Source organism: Lactuca virosa, chromosome 2 (genome assembly GCF_052849685.1).
Source record: "Lactuca virosa cultivar CGN04683 chromosome 2, Lactuca_virosa_CGN04683_v6, whole genome shotgun sequence".
In the NCBI taxonomy this organism is placed as follows: domain Eukaryota; kingdom Viridiplantae; phylum Streptophyta; class Magnoliopsida; order Asterales; family Asteraceae; genus Lactuca; species Lactuca virosa.
This window is the reverse complement of record NC_136427.1, coordinates 261406693-261417087: the sequence shown is the minus strand read 5'-3', so window position 1 is coordinate 261417087 and position 10395 is coordinate 261406693. Positions and strand designations below refer to the sequence as shown.

The window sequence follows — 10395 nt, the reverse complement described above, 5'->3', positions numbered from 1 at the left end:
TCAATTTTAGTCATTCTTCGATCCATGCTTTCTAATTTCGCCAAAACTGCAACAAATTCCTATGATCCGCTATTTCCCTCATTGAATCCTCTCGTCTTATCACCACGGGGATTGTGATACTCCCTTGAGTGTTTGGAAAACTCTTCAATTAATTTATTTTATTGTTGCTGGAGCTTTCTTTGTGAGTGGTCCTTGAGAGTCAAGGAGTTGTCTGGTTGTAACATTCATACCATCGTAGAAAATAGTGACTTCTTGTTGAATATTTAGATCATTTTGAGGGTAATTCCTCAACAAACCCTTGTATCGCTTCCATGCCTCATACAATGATTCTCCCACTTGTTGCTTGAAATTTGCAGTAGCCTTTTTTAATTTAGAAACCTTCGATGGTGGGAAAAATTGTTGAATGAATTCTTCGCGCATTTGTGCCTATGTTGTGATTGTGCCCCGTGGAAGTGTTTTTAACCAGTCCTTTACCGCACCCTTAATAGTAAAGGGAGCATTCTTAGTAAAACTGTTTCGCGTGGTATGTTTGGTATGTTGAAGTAGTCGGTGATATCGTTGACCTCATCAATGTGCTTGTAAGCGTCCTCGTGATCCTTCCCATAGAACATTATGTATTTCAACTGAGCAAGTATGTGTCCTTTCAACTCTAAGCTACCTGTGTTGGGAATTGTGGGTTACACAAGACCTGGTCCAGTGTCTTCATGCATCCGTCTTTTGTACGCCTCCATTGTCATGTCAGCAATGTCCGCCATGTTGTCTTTGGGTTCGCTACCTTTGTCTGATTTTGTTTCGTATCTGTTTTCTAAAGTCTTGTTGCTTGATTCTCCAGGTGTTGTTGTCTTCTTCTTACAAAACACTGACTCAGGATCTTCAAATGGTGGTATGATTGGTAATTTCGATCCTCGAGTCATATATCACGGAAACCAAACAGAAAACAATGTGTAAAACAAATAAAAATAAGCTAAAATAAAACTGGTCGCCTAGCAGCCACGGCGTGGTCATACGGGACCACGACGTGAGACATTGAAATATCGAAAAAAATTAAAACTGAAATCGTAGATAGAAAATTAAGTTTGCATAAATCTTACACAGAGGATCGATAATTAAAAGAAAAATAATTTTAACTAATAATGAAATTGTTCCCCGACAACGATGCCAAAAACTTGATACGTATTTTATATACTAGTTTCAATTACCAACTAAACTAGACCTAACTATACGAAACTAGGAAGTGTACCTAATCAATTATAGCAAAGTTCAGGTAAATTGGGTATCGATCTCAAGGAACAGTTATTAAAAGCTGAATTATCTACTAAAAATTACCTAAATAACAAGTAATAAAAGTTGGGGGTTTTCTTTAGTTTTGCAAGACTAGAAACTTAAATCAATTTACTACGCAACACTTAAACAAACATAAAATCAATCAAAATTCAAATGAAAAACAAGAACTGGAAGAGACTTCTGTTCAGATTTCGATTCACTAATACTCCTATTGTTGATTTCTTGGATAATATTACGAATTTATTATTTGTTGTTTACCGATTCCTAAAGTGATTATAATTTATGATCAAAAGACTAATCCTCCAATTATCGAGTTCATTGATTCATTGATCATGTGCACAAACAAGCAATACAAATAGGGTTAAGTTCGAGTTAAGCTATACTTGATTAATAATTGACATTAATGGATGATAACATCAACTTAACATATGAATGTTCATCATATATTAGCTTCCACATTAAATTACCCACTTTTTCTATTTAATCCTAGGTTTATGATCAAAACTCTAGCCTATAACTTTGATGATAACAAATTTATAAGATTCAAATATCCTAAAACAAATTGATCATCTAATCTCAGTAATATTCAGCAATAAACATCAAAAGTGATTGTCTTTAACACAAAAGGTTCTTTATCAAGCTATCAAAACAAATAAACAACCAGTAAGTATTCCAATATCCAATCAATCAACACATAGTAGCATATATCCTCTACATCTAAACAGAAGTTAGGGTTTTTAGCCCATAACTACTAGAATCAAACAAGTAAATTAGTATTACCGATGAAAGACCTGATGAAAATAAAGGAAAGCTAAGATTTAGAAGTAAAATTACCTTCGTTCTCTCCAAAACGTGAACTCCAGACGTTATTCATGTAATTCTCTTCCTTCTGATGCTTCTTTGGGTGCCAAAAGTCATGAATTACTTGAAGCATAAGTTCCTTCTAGAGGCAGGACCGGACTATATATATATATATATATATATATATATATATATATATATATATATATATATATATATATATATATATATATACCAAAACAAATTGTCCCCCACGTCGTGGCTAAAGGCCTCCACGACGTGGCGTTCATAGTAATCGTGTAAAGCTCAAGTATGCCAACTTGATCATGAATCTTCGAGATACCACGACGTGGCCAAAGGCACCTACATTGTAGGCTTCAGAGTTTATGCCAAATTTTTCCTTATTTTGATCAGATCCAGGTTTCCTTGCTTCCAACTCTGCATTTTGCTTCCTTTTTATCCCGAGCATGTCTTTATTGCTACAAAACAGATTTATAATAAATTAAGTACCATTTGTCCTATAATAAGCATAAATGTAGCAAAAAGTATTAAAATAATGCATTAAATATATAAAAAATATGCACATATCAGGAAGATTTTTGGAAAGTTTGAATGGGTGGCTCAATTGATTGAGAGCTTAATCCATTAGGCTGTGAAAGCCTAGTTTTCAAGATGTGGCAGTCTGCTCGCCACGACATGGCTACTGGGGTTGCTCGACTTATTTGTTGAGAAGCTGCCACAACGTGGCCTATAAGCAGCCACAACATGGATACTGATAAGTGTAACACCCGGTTTCCAGATCGGATCGCTTTAGGGCTTCAAGGAGTCAAAGGCATGGTTTTTGGGTAAAACCACGGATCATGACGTGACCATAGAAGGGTCAAGAAGTGAGGAATGATTAAATTAAGATGCTGAATTATGTTGAGCTCTCGATGTGAGCAATAACAGCTCGCGAAGTGAGATGCCCTACAGCCAAGCCCGTGATCTTTTAGGGTTTCCTTCGTATTTAAACCCCATAAACTTCAATTTAGGGTTCCAAAACAACCTCCTTCATCCCTAAGCTCAATAAAACCCTAACCCTAACCTCTCGTTGTGATTCTTAAGCTTTTGGTGGATTTTTGGTGGTTTGGAGAAGAAGAGATCACCATTAAAGCATAGATTCAGCTTGGAAGTTCCATTTGCAACCTCTAGCAACACCTCTGGACTGTTGTGAGTAAACAAGATCCAAGCTTTATGTTTCCTTGTTGCTAGATCTAAGGTTTTACGCATATTTATCCATGGATTAAGATTTAGAGTGTTAGGACTCCATAAAGTTAGCAACTTTGTGGGTCCTTAGGGTCCTTTGGTGCTTATATGTTGTAGATATGAAGTTTGGATGATGTTTGAGTTCATGCTTGAGATTTTATCTCCTTTTTCTTCATGAATGACCAAGTTTCAGCTCAAGTCTTGTATAGGACATACAAGACCTTAAATCATCGATTTTTATGATCCTTGGAGTGTTAGGAAGCCTCCTAGAAAAGATAGATTAGTGGCTTAATGGATTAAGAAGTTTTTGGATCAAAATGGCATTCAGACGGATCTCACAACGTGAGGATATGCCCGTCATGTCGTGAGGATTGTGAGACCTGATTATTTTGTCATGTAGTGGCGCACGACGTGAGCCATAGATGGTCATGTTGTGAGGGGTTATTGACCGTTGAATTTCGTTGACCGTTGACTGTTAACTTTTTGACAAAGTTTGACTTTGGGTCAAACATGAGGGTTTTGGGCTGTTGATTAAGATTTTACATGGTTTTGGTTATTAGCGGATTCGTGGGTGCAAGCAGTGCAGAAAAGGGATCGTATCGCAGTGTTTCAGAGTTCTTCGATTCATATGATTTTTGCCTCATTGTACCCATGGGTTGAAGGCACCAATGTCGGCCCACTAGTTTTGGTTATCTGTTAGTAGAGGGGTGTCATAGGGAATATATATAGTCATGTAAGATAGACTAAGGACTCTTGATCTAGGCTTTCTTTCATGTTCCTTGTTTGGTTGTGGCTCTAAAGTAGGATCACCTGTCTGGGTGTCTATTTCACCTCTGAGTATATACGGTCATGTATTACTTGGATTGTTGGTATATAGTATGTTGCTATGCTATAGTGATCTGTTAGATCTGTATCCTGGTATATAGGATGTTGTTATGCTGTAATGATTCGTTAGATCTGTATCATGGTATATATGATGTTGTTATGCGGTAGGGTTCTGTAGATCTGTATGTCTACATGTACTTGTTGGTTATCATCTAGTGGAGTGCCCTAGGGACTGTATGTAGTCATGTAGGATTATACGAAAATTATTGATATAGGCTTTCTTACTTGTTACTTTGTAACATCCATAAAATTCATGAAAAATTTAAGGTTTTAAAACAACCCATCAATCATCATTGTTTACAAATAGTTTCCAAAACAGGTTTAATATCAGAGTTTTCCCAAAATCATAAAAATCAAAACTCGAGGAGGTGCACGATTACGCATTTTCCTTCCCGCGATCCTCTGAGGTACCTGAAACATAATCCAAAACTGTAAGCCCAAAGCTTAGTGAGTTCCCCCAAAATACCAATACACAAACAAATAGCATATATATATAAAAACAGCATGCAATGGATCCACAACTAACAGACTGGATTACCCCTGAGCCCACAACATAAGTCTGGCTTGCCCTTGGCCCACAACTTATGTCTGGCTTGCTCCCTGGCCTGATCAGTCCTTAGACTGAATACCACTAACCCTCAGTACGAGTCTGGCATGCCCTTCCCGCCCCCAACTCGTATCTGGAATGCTCTTGAGCCCTCAGTATGAGTCCGACATGCCCTCCCCGACCCTCAGCTCATATTTGGTTTGCTCCAGGGTTTGTTGGCTACATCACGGAGCAGTACAACCTCAACCCAACCCACATAATATGTTGACATATAACAAATAATAACATATACAGATAAACAGACAGTATCACAGGTAGTCCTACAGATCTACCAGACTAACATATCAAGACTAGCATGCATATCTATTCCATACTCAACATATAACCAATATTAGGTTATCAAACCAATGGGCTGGCCTTGGTGCCTTCGACCCGAAAGTATAGTGAGGAAAACACACCTCATAAGCTGAACATAACTGATAAGGCCCGACTCCGAATCTCAGCTCTCTACTCAATGCCTACATCCACCAAGCGACCAATTCCATCAAAATCCCAAAAATACCCAGAATACCCTCAAAAGTCAACTTGGTCAAACATGGTAAACTCAAAGTCAACTGGTCAAAGTCCATAAACCCACTGAGTCAACTCAACCGAGTTAACTCAACATGGGCTGACCCATGCAAAAACGCGGGGCGTACTCCGGAGGTACGCTCAACATACACAGGGCTTCGCAGAGGACCACCATCGGGGTGGCTGATCGGGTACGCGGGGCGTACACTAGGCTACGCAGGGCACACCCTCGCATAACCAACTCATTCATTAAGTGCTTAATGGCTTTAGCACTTGAGCTCATACTTCAGATCCAAGGTCCAAAGGCATACTAGGGTCATAAAGTTTCTAACTTTTAGACTTTACACGTCCAAAAAGTCCTTAGTGCAAGGTCGTAATCCATTAAGACCTTCTACAAGAAGCGTGGTGCCAAACTAGCTAAAGGGACCTCATTTTGATGGCTTAGGACCCTTCCTAGGGTCTGAAAGGACAGCCCATATCGTCCAAAACCAAACATGCATAAGAATGGGACTTTTGAGACAAGAAGAACAACATAAAGCTACCAAAATGAGATCCAAGCAAACAAAGCATCAAGGTGAAGACTCTTTACCTTATGGAGCTTCCCAAGAAGGTGATGATCCAAGATCCACAAGCTTGCTTCAACTTCTAAGCTCCTTGATGCAATTCCTTCTCCCTTAAGCACATAAAGGACACACTTTTAGCTCAAAATTTAGGGTTTGCCAAAAATGACTCAAGGTCTTGGAGGCTGGCCTCTCAATATAGTTCAGGCGCTCATCATCCTGAATATCATCCAAGGAAACCACCGCATCCTCATCCAACATGCACTTTAACAACTACAAAACATGGAAAGTGATGTGAATATGACTGAGCTCCTCAGGAAGATCCAATCTGTACACCACCTTGCCAACTCTGGAAATAATCCAAAATGGATCAATATATTGGGGACCCAATTTCCCCCTCTTCCTGAAGCGAATCACACCTTTCCAAGGTGAGACTTTCAGTAACACCATGTCGCCGACCTGAAACTCCAACTCGGATCGGCGTCGGTCGGCATAGCTCTTCTGCCGACTCTGAGCAGTTTGAAATCTCTGCATGATTTGCTCCATCATCTCAATCGTCTGAAGGACCACCTCGGACTACCCCATAACCCCATGACCAACCTCGCCCCAGCAAATCGGGGTACGACATCACCGCCCATACAAGAGCTCAAAAGGTGGAGCACCAATGTTGGAGTGAAAATTGTTGTTGTAGGAGAACTCCGTAATGGGTAAGTAAGGTGTGACAACTGGCAAATTTGGAGTCGAGCAAAGTCCAAAAGTGTATTGTGTATAAGTAAAACCACATCTTAACCTTGTTGCAATAAATCATTTATAGCCTAAAGGCATCTATTGTATAAGTAAAAATATACTTTGAAAACCATGTGGTAATGAACCTTTGAAAGTCAACACAATCAACATAAGGCCACATAAGACAACACAAGTCAAATAGATAAATCTAAAAGCATGAAATTACATATTACTAAAGGGATTTCGGTTTTGGGAATCTAGAACCATGGGTTTTCGGTTATATAGGACCGAAATCTCATAGCCAAATATTCATGGACCGAAATCATGCATGATCCAAACCTCATGGACCGAAATCACCCTTCCTTGGGTGATACCAAAACGAAATCAAGGTGATTTCGGTCATACCTTGGCCGAAATCACCATAATGTGGTCAAATGGTGCCACTTGATTGGTATAATTAATTTCCCAAGAAGATAATTACACATACCAATGTAAATGTCACTTCATTATCTCTTATCCTCCTATATAACCACGTTTAAAGTCTTCTTCAAAACACTTCTCAGTTAAACATACCTCACCAAAACTCTCTCAAAGAAGCATCTTCAACATTCAATAACACTATCAACCATTTCCAGGGAAGCTACTTCCATTTATTCTTAGAAATCTAGGTAAGTTTCCTTGTTTAATCAAGTGTTTTAATAACACTTTCATGTTATTTCAATTAATTTACACATATTACTATGTGTTTAAAACTCATAGGATTCGAACACCATCACGTACTCTAACCCGAAGATCATCATTTCTACCTCGTTATCTAGCCGTAAACACACATAAAGTGAGTTCATACCCCTATATTTTTCAAGACTTTTTCTATGTCTTAGGGGGGGGGGGGATACAAGTAACACACAAGAAAATTTACGTTAAAACGCAAACATTTAAATATGTTTATTTACTATTTTTACGAAAAGTGATAAATACATGAAATGACTTTACTACCAAACTCGTATACTTTTACATGCAAAGTTTTGATAGAAACGTAAAGATATGAAAAACGAGTTCGAAACAGCCCGCATTATTCTTAGAAAAATATATAAAAATATATATATATTGGGTACAAATTTCTTACTACAATAAACTATATAAAGTATAGTTTACGAAACTTTATCACCTTTGTAACCCGTTGAGCAAAGGGTGTAATTATATAAAGTACATATATAATTGTTTTATGTCATTCCTTAATTATCCTGGAAAAAGGGGATAATTACATAAAAAAACGTTTTCATTACAAAAACACGTACTCTCGTTGAATAAACTTGTGAGACATTGTCTTCATCGTACCTAACTGAGGTATACACGAAAGTCCTGTTTTATAACCAGAATCTCCCGTAAGAGAGCATGATACTTGTGTATAGATCTATACGGGACTGATGATCCCACACCGTGACTGTTAGCTACAGTCAGACTTGCAGGTTATGGGTGACAAATGTCATAAACACTTTGATGCCTGAAGAACGTCGCGACAGGCAACTTCATTGTTTTGCACATTTATGAAAACTCACATGGGGAAACGACGATACGTTTATTTTTACACGAAAACACATTTCTTAAAACGGTTTTATATACGAATAAAACTACATATTACTATTTCAAGTATGGAAAATACTGATGCATTTTGGTCTTGGAACATTTAAGACTACAACTCATTTCTACGGAAAATATGGGATTTTCTAGAACAAACACCGTCATTCTTCAAGTAAACGGCTTACAACTCATTTTATGGAAAATATCGGATTTTCTGGAAACAAACATGATTAATTTATATGGAAAGGCTTACAATTATTCATACAAACTCTTATGAACTCACCAACTTAACTGTTGACACTTTTTTAAACAACTTGTATTCTCAGGGAATCAGTAAAACATGTAACCACCAGCTTTTGAGGATGGGGCGCTAAGGCGTCAAACAAATTTTTTGTCATCATATTGTAATTGACTTTTGAAACATGTAACACTTACAATGATGTAACTTTTTAAATTATATATATGATGGTCTTGTTTGCTTTGGTCACTATTATGAATTTTTTTATGATACAATACATGAAAGTCATCCACCCCCGGACGTTTCCGCCATCCTGGTTTGGGGGTGTGACATAAGAGTCCCAACTCCCACAAAAATTGATGACACAGGCCCGCAACATATCCTCAAGGGTCTGTATCGTCCTCTCACTCTGGTCATCGGTCAGCGGATGGTAAGTCATGTTGAAGTGCAATCTCACGCCCAGTTCCTCATGGAACTTCTGCCAAAAACGGGAGGGGAACCGAACATCACGGTCTGAAACAATAGAGACCGGGGCTCCATGGCGAGCAACAATCTCGCGAATTTACACATCGGCCAAATTCTCGGCCGAAGAACTCTACCAAATCGCCAGGAAGTGGGCACTCTTGGTCAATCGATCCACGATGACCCAAATAGCATCAAAACCCTTTGCCGTCTTCGACAACTTGGTGATGAAATCCATCGAAATCTACTCCCATTTCCACATGGAAACCTCCAGAAGCTGCATCTTGTCATGCGGCCTCTAATGCTCAACCATGACCATCCTGCAGGTCATGCACCTCTCCACGTACCAGGCGATCTCCCTCTTCACACACGAACACCAATAGCTCAATCTCAGATCCCGATACATCTTGGTGGCCCCCGGATGGATAGAAAAACGAGACTTATGAGCCTCCTCCAACACAATCTGTCTGACCCCACCAGACATTGGAACCCATACCTGACCACAATGGTTCAACAATCCACGGTTATCCGGAACAAATCTGATGATCTCACCCCTGATCCTCTCTATCTTCCAATTCTATTCCTGAACACCCTCGGCCAGGGCCTCCCTAATCAATCCCAAAAGTGGGGAATCCACTGATATCCTCATAAACGATATCCTATCTAAAGACCCAGTCGAATTGCGGCTCAAAGCATCCGCCACCACATTCGATTTACCTGAATGGTAAAGGATCTCACAGTCATAATCCTTGACTACGTCCAGCCACCTGCGCTGCCTCGTGTTCAGGTTCGGTTGATCCATAATATGTCTCAAACTCTTGTGGTCCGTGTAGATAGTACAACGTAACCCATAAAGATAATGCCTCCAAATCTTGAGGGCAAAAACCACTCCCACAACTCCAAATCATGTGTGGGATACCTCGTCTCATGCGGCTTCAGCTGCCGCGAAGCGTATGCTATCACCCATCCTCTCTACATGAGGACCGCCCCAAACCAGTGATGGAAGCATCACAGAATACCACGAAATCCTCAATTTCCTCTGCGAGGGTCAAAACCGGGGCCTCACATAATCTCAGCCGAAGGGTCTCAAATGTTGTCTGCTGCTCAGGGCCCCATCAGAAATCCACCCCCTTCATCGTTAGACGAGTGAGGGGTACTGCAATCTTGGAGAAATCCTGAATGAATCTCCGAAAGTACCCAACCAACCCCCCAAGAAACTCCTGATATCCGAGGGAGATTTCGGAACCTTCCACTGCATCACCGCCTCGATCTTGGCCGGATCGACCAATATCCCGTCCTGGTTAACGAGGTGTCCAAGGAAATGGACCTCTCGTAACCAAAACTCGCACTTCGAGAACTTAGAATAAAGTCGTTCTAGCCTCAAAACCCCCAGAAGCTCACAAAGATGCTTCTTATGCTGCTATTTGATCTTGGAATATACCAAGATATCATCAATAAATACAATAACCAAACGATCGAGCATTGGCCTGCATACT

At 39.6% G+C, this 10395-nt stretch overlaps 1 non-coding gene across 1 annotated transcript; it reads left to right on the top strand.

The window, feature by feature from the left end:
- Window positions 1-265: 265 nt before the first annotated feature.
- Window positions 266-372, top strand: LOC145162039 (small nucleolar RNA R71). Its single transcript, XR_013738894.1, has one exon. It is a non-coding gene; the product is annotated as a small nucleolar RNA R71 (small nucleolar RNA).
- Window positions 373-10395: the final 10023 nt, after the last annotated feature.